This window comes from Ambystoma mexicanum, chromosome 9 (assembly GCF_040938575.1).
Source record: "Ambystoma mexicanum isolate Mex_15411 chromosome 9, UKY_AmexF1_1, whole genome shotgun sequence".
Taxonomy (NCBI): Eukaryota; Metazoa; Chordata; class Amphibia; order Caudata; family Ambystomatidae; genus Ambystoma; species Ambystoma mexicanum.
Genome location: NC_090931.1, coordinates 32151152 through 32169466, shown reverse-complemented (window position 1 = coordinate 32169466; position 18315 = coordinate 32151152).

The following is an 18315-nucleotide window of genomic DNA, read 5'->3' as shown; positions in this document are numbered from 1 at the left end:
GCATAGGTGTGAAAGTTTCATCCCTTCCTGCTGGTCTTGTCACGTGATTCCGACACTGTGAAATCGGCCTTTCCTTCATGCAATTTTGTGTATTTGATTTAATTCTGCCAGTCGTCTGCCATCTGTGGCTTATCTTGACCTTTCTGAACAGGATACTCGGTTCTTCTTCTCTTTAATTGTATCCACTGTTGGCCTATTTCAGCTGATACGACCTTGGCTTCTTGGCACGATTTGCCTTCATCTGAGTTTCTCTCTGTCTTTAATTCTCGATTTGTTCACTGCAAAACTCTCCACTTCAGACCTTTAGTAACCTTTGGTTGATTCTGCTCTTCTGCGTAGTGGAAGTATACTTATATAAAGTGCTCTTTTTGAAGAAGATATGTACAGGTGGCGCTTGCTGCAAAATATCTTACTACTAAGCATAAGCAAGCCTCACGATTTCTGTGCTTCTTGCGGTTACTTTGTATATGTACACGTTTAAACTAACTGAATATCTTCATCGTGCACATGACATACGTTTCTGACATCTTTACATCAATTGTTTCACTTTAGGCTTAGGATGTCACTTATCCATGGTGTTTCATCTCATTTGTCATCATTCTCAGGTCGTTATATCTTCTATATGTGAGTCAGTCCGGGTTCTTATGACGTCATCATTAGTCTTCCTTCAGTATCTCCTTAGTTTCTTCGGGTATTACATTCTGACAATCGTCATTCTGTCTCACTTGTCAATATGGTTTTCTCAATGGGTACCTTACAGGTTTTCTTAGGTCTCGGTACTTTAATAGGTGCTGTTATTCTGATAGGTACTGGACAGAGCCCAACTACGGCTCTCTGCTGGTTTATTTGCTCATCATACATCACATATTTCGGCGTAAATGTTCCTGGTACTTCAAATCGGGCAGAAGGAGTGCGAATCGAGCCTGGCACCTCCTCTACACATTCCTCAACTCTAACCCAAACTCTACCCGCAACACTAACCGAAACACTAATGCTAGCCAATCCCCTGCCCCCAAACCTTTCCATAACTCCAATCATACCCATAGCCTTTATTTTTTATTTCTTTTATTTTTTATTAAAGCATTCAGCGTAAAAAAAGTACAAACTTTTGCTTTTAGAAGAAAAAGAAAAAAGGTTTTCCAGTCTCTCAACAAAAGCCAAAAGTTCCCTATTTTTCTTTTCCTTGATCGATTTTCTCGACACTTCATTATCATTTTGTCCTTTAGGTCCTAGTTTGGCCGTGTGATTCACTTCTTTCCTATTAGAACCCCTTTATACTAATTCCATTACTCTGAGTGTTGTGACATTAGGATTGGGCCAATCTCTTTTGAATTGTTTCTAAAAACATGCCCAGCCCTCTTGTTATCTTCCGATTTGGCTCATCGTACAAGGCTGACCACCATAGTTCTGGGTCCAAGTCGCATATTGGCCTTAATATTGGTTGTGATAAAGTTCCCGTTTCCGTTTTCAGTTCGGGACAAAATAGGATTAGGCGCCGTGTGGATTCTTCTTCTTGTTTGCACAAACAACATCTTTTGTCCTTCGCCAGGCCAAATCTCAACAAGTTTGTTTTTGTTCTCAGGATATTCAGCCAAAAATGTAAAATTAGATCTCTGTGGATCTGATTTGTGCTCTTTTCCTAGCCAGCTCTGTGGAAATCTAGTGATCTTAGTTGACAAAGTGTGGAGTTTCGAAGCTACACAGGAGCTTTCTGTTAGTGACCAGTCAACGGATAATAGCAATGTTTTCACTTTCTTTGGTGTTTTGCAGAGGGCTTCAGTTGGCGTGCACAGGTTTTGCAATGTCTCATTACACCTTTTTTTCCACTCAGCCAGAGGCCAGAAAGGCATTTTTTCGGTTTCTCTTTTTAAAATTGTGTTTTGAGGTGGGCAATTCTATGAAGTTATCTTTCTGAAGGTGGCGAGGACTTTCCACACGGTTCGAACCTGAATAGAGTGTAGACCCAAATCTTGTCGGAATATGTTCATTGGCACACAGGTCGGGATTCTCAAAATGTTTCTCCAAAACCTGGCCTCGAGCCTGTCCCAGGTTTCCCACGGGATTCTCAGTGCTGTCTCACCTGCGTATGTAATAGTTGGGATTACTTTCGCATTATAAAAGTCTATTATTGGTTGAATTGAGAATTTGCAGAATTTTCTTTTCAGTACCAATGCCTGTGCTGTTAGTTGGTCCATTTTTTGTTGGAGATGATCAATCCAGGGTTGGTCATTCCAATCGGCACTTATGATTCCTCCCAGGTATTTTGAGCTTGTCACTATTGCTATGTTTTTTTTTATCTATATGCCATGGGAATACTATTTTTGTCATAGGTCCTGGTTTTTTATTATCATTATCTCCGATTTCTCTGGATTGATTTTTTGCTTGTTTTCTTCGACGTACACGCTAAGGGCCTCCAGCTTTCTTTGTAAGCCAACTGGTGTCTTCTCTATCACTATCAGGTCATCCGCATATAGAAGGCGACCCATTGTGGTATCGCCCCTATTTTCGGCGAGCAAGCTCTTGGAGGTTCTAAGCAATATTTTACTTCCAGGATTTATGAGTTGTAAAGTATAGAGACTTAAGGGCAGCCTTGTTTTAGCCCTCTTTTCATGGTAATTGCAGGTTTGTTTTTGGTCCACTTTCACTCGCATCAATGTATTTGTATGGAGTGCTTTGATGGCTGCTATTAGATCTACCGGGCAGCCTTTCTTTTCCATCTTTGACCATAGAATCTGTCGGTCTACTCTATCAAAAGCTGCGGCCATATCTATTGAAGCAAGAAACAGCTTTTGATATTCTTGAATTGTTTTTGCTTTCAGTAGGTTGAGAATTGTTTGTTTGTTTGTTTGTTTGTTTATTTGTAATGCGCAGGCATACCCTCAGGTATCAGGGCGCAGCATTTACATGAATTTGCGAAGCAAGGTTACAGCAACAATAATATATACATAAACTCAATAAACGTAAACAGCAGGATTAAATACATATAGACAAAAAGGCACAAGTGGTTACATTGTGTGCCAGTGTCAAGTGTAGGACAGGCTAGACACTTGGATATGATTTGGCCTATGTTTTCAGCCATAAAACTACCTTAGATCAGAAGTTTTGGTAGGGCAAGTCCTTTCTGAGAGTTGGCGGTAAAGAGTTCCATAATTTGGCAGCTTTCACTGGGAAACTGTTGCCCCCTATTGTAGAACGTTTGAAGTTTGGGATAGAGAGGCAGACTTTGTAGGCTGTTCTTATAGGTCTCAGTGAAGACTTTCTATGAAATCTGTCAATCAAATAGATCAGGGCAGAGTTATTAAGGGATTTGTGAGTGAGTGAAGCTGTTTTTAGGAGGATTTTGTCTTTAATGGAAAGCCAATTGTTCTGTTGGCTATGTTCTGTGATATGCTCTCTTCAAGAGATGCCCAAGGCCGCTCAAAGAGTGTTGTTCTGAAGGGTTTGTAGTTTACTGGTGGTAGCTTTAGAGGATCCTAGATAGAGAGTGTTACAATAGTCAAGGCGGGACAGTATTAGGGCTCTGGCAAGGGTGAGGCAACTGATGTCAGACAGGAATGGTTTGGCTGCACGAATCAGTTTGCACGTGTGTGCAGTGGAGGATGCCAGGGAGTTCCCCTGTCTGTTAAAGGAGCAGCTAGAGTCCAGGTTGAAGCCTAATGTTTTAACCTCCTGTCCTACTTTGATACTGTTGCCATCGATCGAGAAAGAGCAGTAAGCAGGGCCCAGTTTCTTTAGGCTGGAGGTAGTACCTAGGATGATAAGTTCAGTTTTATCATCATTCAGGCATAGCCATCCATGCCTGATTATGATGTACACCAAGGCCAAATCCTTCTCATAATCTCCAGAAAGCGGAAGGAGGATCTGGGTATCATCTGCATAGTTAGTGTAGGTGATACCAAGATGATCCAAATCATCGAAAAGGGGCTTGGTAAATATATTGTACAATGAGGGGTAGGCACACCACAGGTGATAGGTATAGGGTCTGCTGCAGCTGTGTCTGAGAAGACCCTCATAGTTCTACCGCTGAGTAATGATCTGATCCAAGTGATGGCCTCAGCGGAGAAGTGGGCTGATGTGTGGAGATGTGCGTATAACACTGAATGATCGACCAAGTTGAGGGCTGCAGAGAGGTCGAGGAGGAGGAGTAGGGCAGCTTGGCCATTGTCTCTGAGCTTATCGATCTGTGCTTTCAGGTCAATGAGAGCAGTCTCAGTCCCATGTTGGGGGCGGAAGCCTGATTGTCTGTATCCTAAAAGGTGTAGTTCTTCCAGGTATTTCTGTATTTGTACGTATGCGACCTTGTCCAGGATTTTTAGAAGGAATGGTACAGTCGTTATGGGTCTGTAGTTTGTAGGCTGGGTCGAGTGTGGGCTTTTTTAGTAATGGGAGTACCCAGGATTGTTTTAAGTTGGAGGGGATAGAACCAGTGGAAAAAGAGGCGTTAATTAGTTTCGTGATGAACGGGGAGAGGTCACGGGCGGCATCTTTGATGATCTGAGCTGGGCACAGATCTCCCAGACAGTTGGGTGGTTTCAGAGACAAAATAATGTTTTCAACTTCAAGTGTGGTGACTTTGGAGAAATTGAAGCGATTGGTTTCTCGTGGAGCAGGCTTCTCAGGTGGTTTGGATTGGAGAGGATCGTTTAAGGAAGCTTTTTTGCGGGAGATTTTATTTTGTAAGGTCTTATTATCTTATTAGCTAGGGCGTTTTGGATTTCTTGGCATCAATTTTTGTCTTTGGTACAAGTGTCTAGTGGTACTATGGGGGTTTCTACTTCTTTAAGGATGGAGAATAATTCCTTCATATTTGATTTCTCTAGGGAAATGCGGGAGTCAAAGGAGGTTCGTTTAGCCAGGTAGATTTCTTTTTTGTAGAGGCCAGCTAGTTTGGAAAGTTTGAGTTTATTGGCTGCTGAAGAGGATTTTTTCCAGGTGGCCTCACAATTTCTTTTTTGTTGTCTTTAGTTTTTGAGGAATGGTGTATACCATTTATTTAGATGCGTTTTGGGCTTGCTTCGTCTGAGTTTGGGGCAGGCGATTAGGCAATTAGTATATTTAGGCTGCAATCTACATTTTCCACAAAGCCAGTTTGTCTATGATCGTAAATCTCTGAGCTTGTTATCCTTTCCTTGAGTATACCAGTGAAAAGTTTGCCAATCACGTCCAAGAGCGATATCGGGCGATAGTTCTCAGGACACGCCCTATCTCCTTTTTTGTGTATGGGAATGTTATTGGTGTAGTCCATGACTCTGGTATCAGCCCTCTACTCACAATTCTTGTGAATAGTACCAGGCACATGTCTGCCCATACGTCCAGTGCCTGCTTTATTATTTCATTTGTCAGGCCATCGGGCCCTGGGGCTCTGGAGATGCTTGTTTTAGTGATCAGTGCTAAAATTTCGCTTTTCTTGAACTCTATATTCCAACCGTTTTTGGAAATTAGATCTTGTGTTAGTTCATCGTCCACAGACTCACAATTATATATATCCTGGAAGTGATGTCTCCATTTCGCTTCATGTATAGCATTGAGTAGCTCCGCACCTTGAGGCTTAGATTTTTGGTTTAACAGCAACCACAGGAATTTACCGTTTTTATTGCAAATTGCCATTAGCATTAGCTCCGAATCCCTTTGGAAGAGTAGTGCTCTATGTGATTTCACCCAGTTTCGATATGTTCTTTTTAGGGCCTTTTTTTATTTCTCACACAGTCCGCATACTGTTTGTTCAAGGCTCTTAGCTCTCTTGCTAGCTGTCGTTTCTTTTTCCCGCTATTTCGCAGTTGTATTTGTGTGTCTTGGGCCTTGTGTCTCTTTTGTTCGTGTCATTAATTGCTCTGAAGATTATGAAACAGGCCTCATACTCGACACTGGTTTCTGATGAAGCTTCCCATTTCTCTATTGATTTTACCAGGGATGGGATTGACTTTGCTGACAATCTTAGTCTATTTAAACCATTGTTCACATTTACTTCGGTCCTCCAAGTTTTTTTAATCTCTGTATCACCTTTGTGGTGTCTAATTGGAGCTAGACATGAGAGCATCAGTATTTTGTGGTCGCTACTTGTTGTTGGAATGATTTTCAGCAAGGATAATCTACAAAAGGTTTCACGGTCAGCAAAAAAGTAGTCAAGTGTTGCACTCGAGTTATGAGATGCCCAAGTGTGATTACCCGCTAGATCGCCATTCACATCACGATTCCTCATCTCTATCAGCCATTTTTGTGTCCTTGCCTGTTTTTGTCGCTTTTGAGTTGTACTCTCTTGTGGAGTTTTTTTGTTGATGCAGTCAATATTTAGGTCACCGCATATAGTTATGGCGGGACTTTGATATTCTGCTCTCAACACATCTACGTGTTTAGTGACTGTTTCTATAAACACTTCTCCATCCTTAGCTTTTATGTTCCAGTATAGCTTGCAGATTATTTGCATGTATGTTCCTTTTGTTCATCACTTTGTTTTTCCTGTTGTTGCATGATTATTATTTGAATCAGAGGAGACGGTTGTATTATGCGAACAACATTGCTGCTATGGTGGTGTTTTATGATAGTTAGAAGACCTGCAGAAGGTCTACCCTTTTTTCCTTTGTATGCTTTGTTCAATAAGCATGAGGCCCCGTTTATGAATGGGGGTTCTTGTAACCAGCATTCTTGGATGCAAATAATGTCCGCCGTCAATGCTTCTGCGTTTATTTTTTCAGTCAAATGACGAAATCCCTGTGTGTTCCAAGAGGCAATTGCACCAATTCTGGGGAGTCTCGGCATTCGGTCTAGCATTTTCTTTTTGTGGCTAAAGTTTCTGCTAACCAATCCCATGGTTTTTCCATGTCGATTTTTGTCTCCATTGGGGAAGCATTTGTCTTTTGCACATCCACGTTCTTGACGTCACAACCTTTGATTCTCATCCGGAGTGCAGTTGGACCCGGTAAAACTGTTGGTGAGAACCTTATTGGTCTATGATCAGGTTCCTCTATTTGTGTCTCCTTGGGTGCACACCTTGATTTCTCAGGGCTCTTGTTTATTGCAGTCTGCGTTGATTCCTGTTCTCACAGGTTTAATCCTTCCATCTTGATGTCAAAACCAAGCACTCTAGGTTCATCTGCAACCAACCATACTAGATTCATAATGGCTTTTGAGGTGAGGTGAATGCAAATTCGAACTGTTTCTTCTTCCCTAGGGAAAGCCACAATACTGATATCCTTAGGTTCAATGACTCTCAATTGGGGAACATTGTACAAGAAATTCATAAGGTTTGATCTGTTTAAAATTAGACCATCATTTGCCTTCAAGACTCTCTCCAATAGTAATTTCTATGTGTTACTCTTTTTTTCCATTTGATCCCGTCTCTCCTTATCGTACATTAATTCTTTACTTTTTCTTTGGTTCTGCGGTTCGTTTGTTGGAGTATTCGTAGTAGAATGTGTTCTCCACAAAAAACACCAGGCGGAAACAGTGCAGCCTGGAAGAGGTCGCGCACTTACTGGAGGCCTTTCTGGAATCTCAGGCAACCTCAAAAATCCACCCAGCAGAAAACAGAACGAATAGTCTGGGGACCTTGACTTCTAGGAGCCCAAGACTGCATTCGGGCCGTGATTGGACCAGTCAGGCTCCTCCTTCTCCTCCTCAAAATCCAGAAACTTTAGCCCAAATCACCATCCGGGCTACGAGTCCAACGGGCAAAATACCACCAGAGAGCAACATAAATAACCAACTCCTAAACGAACTTCCCCAGGATGTTCAGAACCTGGTCCCACAAACGCCAGTTAGTAAACCTCGAGGAACAAACCCAAAAGACGACCTACCACCGAACCTGCTTCAAAAACTGACAAACCTACCAAAACACACACCTCAGGTTGAACTTCTTATTCTGACTCTAGAGAGCCTTCAGGACAAAGCATCGACAAAGGAGACTCATCTCATAAAGGAACCAAATCTCAAACTTATGGGACTTTTGATCATCCAAAGTCACAAGAAAAATTGCAACAACAACCTGCTCACCAAGGGAAACCTCCCTTGACACCCCTGACTCCTCACCATTCTTCAAATAGAAGGCACAGTGATTTTCCTTGCACCACCCTAAAGGATACACCGGCTAAAAAACCTGACATTTTTGCAATCATGTCCTCAGTTACCATAAGCTTTGCACCTTTTTGCAAACTCTATGAGTCGATCAACGACACTCTTAAGGATCATACTTTAATTTTTGCAATGATTCACTCAAAGTTAATTTACTTGGAGGGCTACATAAACACCCTGGAATGACGTAAAAATTGTTCTGTTACTTCTGATCACACAAATCACTTCCATTCAGCAGTCGAAAACCTTTCAAAAATGCCTTATCCAGGCCCCAAACAAACAGCGGACCTGAATACCCAAACAGAACCCCCAGCTCGAAACTTAACTTCGAAGCAGGGGGAGACCTGCCCAGCGACAACCGGGGGACCTGTAACTCATCAAATCTTGGCTTCAACTTGTAAAATTACAACTCCTGTGGAACACCTAAACATCTCCTCAGAAAATGAAGTAACTTGCATGGATGACCCAGAAACAGAAACAATAAAAAGACCTCTGAGGCAGACCATTCTGAAAGAACCTATGACGACACAGGGCCATCAGATCTGCAGTGCTAGCATATTTTCATTATCAAAAACTGCAAAAAAAGTTCAACAAACTTTCCTAGAGCTTGCACAGCCAATAAAACCTGCCACGCAAAAATCCAGGAAGCTTAACCCGGGAGATGTGTGTCCAGCTCAAGAGAAAGTCACTCAAACCACGACAAAATCACTGGAACTCGATGATCCAAATGACATCGTGAAAGTAGCTGCCGAAACTCAATCTTCCCCAAAAACAACTCAGGACTTTCTGAATCAGAAGGACTTGATGGACCTCACCATACATCACGAGGTGTTGGATGGCAGCCCAGCAGAGGTTTATGCCCAGTTGTCAAGTCCTGTAGAAAACAAGCTTCAGACCGTACAAGTCGATCCTCAAAGCTTTTTGTCTTTGAGTGACTGATTCAAAAACATTTCTGACACCAAAAAGAAATGTTCATCGGCAAACTATCCATTGGGTAGCCCCTCAAAACTCGTAAATAAATGAACAAATCACCAGCCAAGCTCAAGCCACTGGCTTAGAGAAGAAAGACCCAAAGACGATCAAGAAATAAAACGTCCTCCTTCAAACCAAGAGAAAAATAAACGGTCGAGAGCACTACAGGCAAGTCCTGTTAAAAACCATCCTCAACATCGCAACGACGGTTTTCGAGACAAAAGGGACCCAACCTTTAAGCTTAGACAACGATCAGGAAACACAAAATATATGGTCCTGAATAGACGAACAGTCTTAAACTTATTCCACAGTCTATCTTCACTCAGATCGATAAAAACTGACGATTTCAAACTTGTTGAACCAACCCATGAAGGCAAAAAAGCATTATGCCATCTATATACGACATCTCAAACGGTTGACAACCTGTTAAACCAGGCTTCGGATACACTCTACAAACAAGGCTTTGAACTCATCCTTCTAAAAACCAGAGATAAATCTCAACAACCTACTGTTCAAATTCAAAATCCATCAGAGGACCAGAGAAACTCCAACCAGGAGGTTGACTTGGCGCAAAACTCTGGTCAAGCAAAACCAACTGGGTCAAACCAAATCTTTACAATAAAAAGAGCCTGCTTCAGGATCAGGGTGCAAGGGTGGCTGGAAAGCCCGAAACTCTGCTTTCTCGCCAACAAAGCGAGATCCATCTCGTCGCCCAAACAGCCCGCAGATAAACAGCGAAAGGGCCACCGCTTGAGACGTAAGATCATCGCCACAACCTGAAGTGAGCAGACCTGACCTAAAGCAGCAATCTTGGTCATGGCTCCCGAAGGTTCTCGCAGAAAGACTTCACAAATAGCCATCATCCTTCCAGCCAATCACTCAAGAACCTACATCACTTTCTTTAGGTTGCTGGAACACAAGGGACTTTCACCATTTGACCATCCCGGGCGACATCGACTTGGGTCGTTTTGACATCTTATGCCTACAAGAACTTTGGATTCAAGACAAACCGACTCTGGATGACTTTGAATCAGCATTTTCGCCAGCGAAGGTAGGGGTTAGGGGCCGCCCATCGTCTGGCCTGTTGATTGCTATCTGTATTGGTAGTGGGCTGCACATCGAGAAAAAACTTTTCGTAAACCCATTTATCCTAACAGTACTCCTTTCTTGGACACGAAAAGATAGGACGACGGGCAATATGCGCGCAACTGAGCTGCTGATCGCAAATATTTACTGGAACCCGAAGGGGATCCAAACAGATACCTTGTTGGAGCTGGTAACAGTGACAATCGACTTTACTTTAACAGATTATCAAGGCATGGACCTATTGATCTGTGGTGATCTAAACACGACCTGTATGCCTCCAGCATCTAGCCCCTCAACCAAAACAGATGCCCAGGCAGAACTTCGAGGCAAGGCGTGGTGCAACCTAATGACATCAAGAAATCTTTTTAATACAACTACTGTACTTGTGGACGCAAATTCTGCCCCTACATGGAAAAGGGGGTGCTCTAGTTCTATTATCGACTACATTTTCACCTCACAATCATTTTTACCAAACATGACTGAAGCGAACATGATAAAAACATTGCAAAGCGACCACAATCTTCTGTATATAAAATGGGCCTCATCCAACACAACAAATTCTTACTTTGCGACAGCTGTAGAACCAACCGGAAATGGAAATCGACTGCGTTTGTCTGCAAAAAACATTAAGATTTTAACGGTGAAATACACAACCTTGGAAAACGACATGCAAGTCGATTATAGACCTCTCCTCGAACCATTCAGAGGAACTAACAGCAAGGCAAAGAAATCAGGCAAAGATCAGAAACTCCACACTCATACTTTCGATCCCCTCTTGGCACTAAATCGAAAACAAAGTCCGGAAAGCCAAAAGGTTAGCCTCCCAAAACAACACTGACCAGAACAGGGTTAGTGCAAAAGAGGCAGTGAGGAGCTACAAGTCTTGGCTGAGATCTTACCGCCTGGTCCTTTACCAACAGGACTCTACTGAAATTTTTCAACGAGGAACCAACTCAAACTCTCGATACTTTTGGAGGCTAATTAGACCGTTGGGTAACACCCCAGACGAACTTTTAACAAATGGATTTTCTGAACAAAGTTGGGTAAGATTTCACTCAAAGCTGTTTAAATCCCCTATTTTGCTACCCGATACAATACTACCCTCCAAACCCTTGTCATGGGTGGAACTTCACGACATCAAGGGCATAAGGCTGTCTCTAACCAAGCTGAAAAACTCGAGAGCACCAAGGCCGGACGGCATCACTAACGTAGACCTAAAAAGTTCACCTGTGGAATGGTCCAACTTACTAAGCTTAATATTTGAAAGATGCTCAAACTTAAGAAAACTCCCTGCATCATGGATGACGTCGGTGATCATTCCGATCTACAAAAAGGGCTGCAAAAACAATCCTCAGAACTTTCGGCCAGTGGCCTTGCTTGATGTTATCAGAAAAGTCTATGGCAGCCTGCTACTAAAGAAATGTCAACTGTGGTCAAAAGATGCTCCTTGCGCAGACCCACTTCAATCAGGATTTAAGAAAGTGACCAGCATAAGTATCAACATTATGCTCCTCAGTGTTCTTAAGGCCAAAGTCTTCGAAGGTAGCCCGAGGGCCTATTTGGCATTTATAGACCTTACTCAGGCTTTTGACCTTGTTAACAGGTCCAAACTCTTGCAGAATATGGATTCCTGGTATTGCCCTTCGGACATCTTAGGGCAAATAAAAGCTCTGCACACTGACACCAGCATCCGTGTACGGTTGAGTAAATGCGGCCTACTTTCTTCTGCGATAGCCACAACACGAGGAGTAAAGGAGGGTTGCCCCTTGGCTCCAGCTCTCTTCCTGGCTTACTTCGGACATTATAAGGAAGCAAATGCCCTGCCTAGATCTTTTCCTCGGAAAATTGGTTGCGACAAGTTGCCTCGTCTACTGTATGCAGCCGATTTGATCCAACTGGATCAGACAGCCATCGGTTTACAACGCCAGCTGGATTCCCTTGCTAAGTACACAGCGGCCAATGACCTTGAAGTAAATAAAACCCAAACAAAGATCATGGTCTTGGAGAAGGTTAAAAAGAAAAATGTAAATGAAAAATGGTACCTGGAAGAGACAGAGTCGAACAGGTTTCGGAATTCAAATATTTGGGTGTTATGTTGGATAGCACAAAAAGAGAAAATTCGATGCAAACTCACCTCCACAAAAAATGCGGGATTTAACTGCTCGAGCTAAAATTCTCAACAAAAAGTATGGTCGCTTTTCTCTGCTTCCGACAATAAAATTCTATCGAGTCAAAGTGATACCATCTATTACACACGGGGCAGAGGCCTTGCCGTTTCTCCCAAAACAGATCTGGTCTACACTTGAAAGCCTTTTCTGGCATACCGTACTAAATCTCCCTAAATCAACACCGATGGTCCTGATCAGGCGAGAACTGTCTCTGAATTCACTCGCGGCAATCATGGCTAGAAAAAGTATCATGTTGTACCGGAAAACCATTGACTTGTCGAGCCCTCCAATTTTTTCCCTGCTGAGGTCAGAGATGAGCTCTGGAAAATGCAAATTGCTGTCTCAATGGGACAGAGACTGTAAAGAAAACTTGGATGCATGCGGTAGCTTGGTTGAAGAGCTCTTACAAAACCAAACAAAAACAAAAAAAAAGACTTGATGAACTTCACTGGATCTCAACTTTAGAGAAAGCTCTTACCTACAAACTGACAGCACATTTACCGCCAACAGCACGAAAGTTAAACATAATCCAACCCTTCCTAAAGAGACACCCCACTAAAAGCCTGAGATCTACCCTGCTAAGGGCATGCCTAAACCTCTTACGATCAAATGAGATATTGAAGATTAGAGGGGTTTTGAATACAAACAGCTGCCACTTCTGCAACGTATCTTCAGAACCAGAATCAATACGCCATCTGTTACTGTCTTTTCAGGTAGCCGTCATTTTCGATCGCCTTACTTGTCTCATCATCTGGTCAAAGCACATGTAACCGAAGAGGATTTCTGGTGGTCGCATTTGATTGGGGGAGAAAGGTCCTTGTGGGCCATTGCAGCGGTAAAAATTTTGGAGCAAATCTTTGCCAGTTTAGCATGAAAGACTTTAGGAAAACTGCTTGGCTGTTCTAGGTGAACTACAAACGAAACTACAGGTCGTCCAGTCTAAATCTGAAAACTAATTTCCTTTGGGAGGTCTGCATACATCTGTCACCTCTACGTTTTCTTGTTCTTTTGAAATCTTGTAAAAATTGCTTCTGCGATTATAATCTCGTAATAAAAAAATAAAAATAAAAAGTAATGGGGGTTAGGGGGGGGGCTGTTGAGCAGCCAGCAAGATGGCCGCTTAGCTTTCAAGCTCTGTGGCCCGTGAGCTACACATCCGCCACAATCAGCGGTTCTTGGGACATACAGGAGCTGAGACCCCAGGCATTCTGCTGCCCATCGCCTCTGCTACATCCTGCCCCGTTTCTGGGCGAAAACGGACCTTCTGAGCAACTTTTCTGCTGGTGGAGGCCTCCGGGCCGCATGACTCTGTTTGCAGCCCACCCCCCCCCCATTGCCCCGTGAGGGTTCGCTTTCCTGCGGCTTGGTGCGCGACCGCTTGGGGCACAGGCATTACCCCCTCTCCGCCCTCCCTCCCTGGCCTGCATGGACTGCCGCTCCTGAGCGGGGCTGACATCCGCATCCCGCTCTCCCTGCTGGGGTGCGCCAGAGCCCGTGGCCTGCCGGCGCGGCTTTCTCGCCGGCCGCTCCTGCCTTTGGCGGCGTTGACAGCCCCGGCCCCCTGCGGGCGAAGATACTCCGTGATACGGCGGGGGCTTCCGGAGCGGCCCCCGCACGGACACCACCTAAGCACTTCTGCTTCGCGACTCCGTCACATATACCACTGGTCCCCTGTGACAGCTGCGGCGGGTGGCGGCGCCGAGGCCTCCCCGTTGCGGCGGAGCTGTCATCCGCACCCCGCTCCCTCCGCGGGGGTGCACCGGAGCCCGTGGCCTGCCGATGTGGCTGTCCCGCCGACCACTCCTGCCCGTGGGCGGTAGTGACACTCGGAAGACACTCCGGGATACGGCAGGGGCTGCTGGAGCGGCCCCCGCACAGACACTATCGGACCACTGCTGCATTGAGGCTCCACCGCCTGCTTCGCTGGCCCCCAGTGACGGCTGGGGTGGGGGGCTGTGCCGGGCCTCCCTGCTACAGGCTCCAGCCGAAGATTAAGGGCCCGATTCCGCCTGGACCCACTGCTGTGGGTTTGAGGCCTGCTTCATCCCGGTTGGACACACACTCTACGGCCTGCAGGGTATCAAGGTGAGGAGGGTGAGGGAACTGGTCACTGCGCATTGTGCCCACCTGCTCTGCCTCATCCCTGGGCTGTGCCTGTTCCACTTTGGGAAGGAAATCGACCCCCAAGCATACCAGGCTCCCCTGCGACCACTCTCTTGTTGCTGGTGCCACCCTGGGCGTCCTTTACTCTGCTCTCCCTGGTCTGTCCACCTACTCGCCTCGCCCTGGGTGCACCTTGCGCCCCCTGCCTAAACTGCCCTCCACTACCGGCCTCCTCTGCCTGCTCAGAGGCGGGTGCCGCAGTATACTGTCCCCCCCGGACCATACTGCCACCTTGCTTGCCCCTTGTCTGGGCTTACTGCCCCGGAATACGCCAGTCGGGGGTGCTCCTTGCTGCTGCCTCCTAGGCAATTGCCGTCCCGTCGCTGATTACGGGCCTAGTCCCTCTCCAATCCCTCTGGGCCCCATTGTTGCCTTCCTACAAAAACATTCTCTGTTCTTATCAAGGTGCCCCCGAAGATGTCCGGCAAAGCACGAGGGGCCAACAAGGCTGGAGCAATGGACAGGTTTGCCAAAGCCCTTGCCAAGCAAGACCAAGCTGGGGCTGCCCTTCTTCAAGACGACTCTGATGCTTCCTCATGCTCCCCTCAGCCGGACCTTACGTCACTCATGGAGATTATGGCCAAAAACTTTGCGTCATTTCACGAAAAATTAGATGATATAAATGCCAATGTAGCCTCCCTACGCACCAAATTGGATCAGCATGGCACTAGGCTGGGTGAGACCAAGACCAGGATTGGGGCCACTGAGGAGGAGGTACATGTGCTCCAGAATACTGTCTCTGACTTGATGCGAGATATGAAGCAGGTCAAGGCGAAGTGCGATGATTTGGAATCCAGGTCCCGCAGGAATAATATCCGCATCGTAGGGGTTCCTGAGACAGCCCTCGAGGGCAAAATGGAACTTGCAGTCGAAGCCCTTCTGAGAGACCTCCTAGGGGATCCCCAACTCTCCCCCTTCTTTACTATCGAGCGCGCCTACCGCTCATTGGCCTCTCGCCCCAAGCCAGGCGACTTCCCCAGACCAATTATAGCCAAGGCTCTCAGCTACAGAGATAGAGACCACATTCTACGGCTGGCCCGTGAAAGAGGGGAACTGAGACTTGAGTCCCAGATCATCTGCATTTTTCCGGACTTCTCTGTCAATGTTCAATTGGAGCGCAGGCAATTCAATGGGGTGAAAAAAATGCTCAGAGAGAGGAAGGTGGAATATGCCATGTATTCCCTGCTAGGCTGAAGCTCACCCACCGTAACAAACTGTACTTTTTCACTATCTCTGAGGAGGCAGTGAAATTTATTGAGTCCCATATTCCTGTCCCGGGCCCTGTGGGTGACCCCGTTGATGAGGATTGAGCCGGCCTGCCATGCACCTGTTACTTGAATCATGGTGGTATTATTACCACGCCTGTTATGTGTAATTTGCTTGTAATCTCATGTATCTTCCCTTTTGTGAATTTTCCTATTGTCGTAACTCATTGTGGAAATTTATGAAATACAACATGGGTCACAGCTGTATGGTACACGGTATATGGCACCTATACTTGGTCCCTCTATTCCTACAGCCCCGGCTCACTGTTCCCTACTATGTTGTCTCCTCTTAAAACTTAACTTAACCACCGCTGTACGCCATTTGGTGTACTTCACCGTTCAACTATCTTAATCGGGCTCACGGCAGCAGCTACCCCTGCTGCAGTTGCAACGCCGAGTTTGGCTTGTTTAGTTCACTGCCTGATCCCCTGTTTGGTTTGGGGGTCGGTCCAGCCCCGTTGGGCTTGGCACAAAAGCCATGAGACTTTGGGTGGGTTCTTGGGCACTGCTATGTTGGGGGTGGCAGTGAGGGAGGGGGGAGGTGTTATTGGGGGATGTTATAATAACAAAAATGGTGAGACAGTGGTAGCTTTGGGTATGACACATCTGGTCACTGCACAAGTGGCCGGCACTTGTACGACAATGTATGACACGCATTACTCCGATCCCCCCTAAATTGCTACGGAATGGCCATTAGGCTAATGTCTTGGAATATCAGAGGGCTCAGCAACTACACGAAGGCACGCAGGGTCACGGCCTACGTCCAGAGGCACGGGGTCAAGATACTTTTCTAACAGGAAATTCATGCCCTCGCACAATTATCGTCCTCTCTTGCCCCGTCATGGGGCCCCAACAAATATTACACTGCGTTCTCCTCACAATCCAGAGGTGTCCTCACCTTGATTCACAAGTCCCTGGAGTTCTCCCTTCGCACCAGCCATATAGATGCCCAGGGTAGATATGTGATACTACACTGTTTCCTCGCCAATGCGGAATGCCTGCTGGTCAACACATACGCCCCATGCATGGATGCACCCGATTTTTTAGACCACATCCTTGACATCCTCCTTGGCTATGTTGGGGTTCCCATCATATGGGGGGGGGACATGAATCTCATCCTGGACTCCGACCTGGACAGATCCGGTGTTGCACCCAGAACATTGTCCAGGGCCGCTCGCCGCCTCCATGCACACATGCTTACTTTCGGACTGGTGGACGCCTGGCGGGTACTCCACCCAATGTCAAAAGAGTTTACATTTTACTCCTCCGTCCACGACAGTCATTCCAGGATTGATCTTTTCCTTCTCTCTGCGGGGCTCATGGGCAAAACACTCACCTCACAGATTCTCCCTCGCACACTCTCCGATCACTCCCCGATCACGTTGGACATCGCCCTGCACCCGGCCCTCCCTCTGCATTCTAACTGGAGGTTCAAATCTGACGCACTACACAATATAGTCTTCAAGGCTGACATCCTTGCAGATATCACCTCGTTTTTTGATAGCAACAAACGCCATGACACAACGGACGGGGTGAGATGGGGGGCCTTTAAGGTTTTCATCAGGGGCATGTGCATCTCCAGGGAGGCTGGGGTCCTGAAAGATATTAGAAACTCTCTGCGCCATTCTGAGTCCAGGCTTGGGGAGCTAGAGCGCGAATATGCGGCCACCCCCTCTCCGTCCATACTGGCACAAATTAGAACTGAACTGGACTTGTTCGAGTCCTTCGCCCACAGCGAGATAAGATACCTGGCCCGCCCCACTGCGGCCCAAAAGTATGGTGAAGGAGAGAGACCAGGCCGCACTCTCGCCCGCCTCGCCCGGGCTGAGGGAGGTAGGGCTCGAATGAATAGTATCATTGACAACGACGGAGTGCGACACTGGTCCGACCGGCCCATTCTTGAGACCTTTGCAGATTTCTATGCAACCCTCTATGCCCAGCAACCGGAGCCCAGCCCGCAAGAGTTGGACGACCTTCTGGACCGGATCCCAATGTCCCTTGTATCCCTGGCCACTAAAGAACAACTAGATGCTCCCTTCACCCTTGAAGAGATCACCGCGGTCATTTCGGCCCTCCCTAAGGGGAAAGCCCCCGGCCCAGATGGCCGGTCCGCCGAGTTCTATCAGGAACATGTTGCTCTCCTCGCTCCGTGCCTTCACGAGGTTTGGGAGGAGTCGCTGCGCCTTTCCACCCTCCCCCGGTCCCTGCGCGAGGCTGTCATCACCGTGCTTCCTAAGCCGGGCAAGCCTCCGGATGAGTGCGGCTCTTATAGACCTCTATCCCTTATCAATACCGACACCAAGATCTTCGCCAAAATCATAGCAAATAGGTTCCTCCCTATCATGAAATATCTGATTCACCCAGAGCGGATTTGTTCCCACCCGCTCCACTGCCTTAAACATCCGGCGGCTATTTAACGTCATCTCTAGAATTGACCCCCAAGCCAACGCGGTGGCCGTGACATTAGACGCCCAAAAAGCGTTCGACATGGTCTTGTGGCAATATCTGTGGGCGGTGCTGGAAAAGATGGGGGTTGGCCCATATATGATGTCCTGAATTAAACTGCTATACACTAATCCTGTGGCCAGAGTCCT